The 646-nt window shown below is 45.0% G+C and overlaps 1 protein-coding gene across 1 annotated transcript in view; it reads right to left on the reverse strand.

Annotated features, from left to right (window-relative positions):
- Window positions 1-646, reverse strand: part of TTLL6 (tubulin tyrosine ligase like 6) — a 28,656-nt gene that overhangs the window by 19,987 nt on the left and 8,023 nt on the right. The window lies entirely within an intron of this gene.

Here is a 646-nt window from a genome sequence, read left to right on the forward strand (position 1 = left end):
TGGCCCTTAAGTAAAAGGGCCTGTGTGTGGCTGGGGAGCCTCGTGACCAGGGATCATAGTTTTTTCTGATTTAAAAAAATCCCCAATTTTTGGTTTTAAAAAATCCCAAATCCATATTTGTGATTAAAATGAAACATCACTATATATATTAGTGGTGCTTCATTTAAATTGCAGAAAAATATGGATTTGGGGTTACTTTTTTTTTAACCGAAAATTGGGGATTTTTTTATATCAGAGAAAACCAGAATCCCTGCTCATGAGAGGAAGTGGGGGTGGAGTTTAAAGAAATATAAATCCAGGGACTGAGCCACAGCAGGCAGTCTGGCCCTGCATGCTGCAGGGAGAGGAGCTCCCCAGGGAAGCTGGCTGCAGGAAACAGACCCATGGACACCCAAGCTATCCATAACAGTGAAGCCAAGACAACTAAGGGAGAAGTATAGTTTGTGGTATGGTAGTGACTCGGCCTGTGCGAAGCGGCTAGTATTCACTTTGGATTTGGTCAACTGGGGAGACAGCGATTTGATTTGGTGATTCAAATCACTGCCCTGAATCAATTTGGCCGACTCTGATTCAGAGATTCAGCTGCTGCCAAATCTCTGAATCACCCAGGCCCATCCCCTGCCTGCTCTCCCAGCCCGGCAATAGC

The sequence above is a fragment of the Alligator sinensis genome, unplaced genomic scaffold (assembly GCF_000455745.1).
Source record: "Alligator sinensis unplaced genomic scaffold, ASM45574v1 scaffold520_1, whole genome shotgun sequence".
Taxonomy (NCBI): Eukaryota; Metazoa; Chordata; order Crocodylia; family Alligatoridae; genus Alligator; species Alligator sinensis.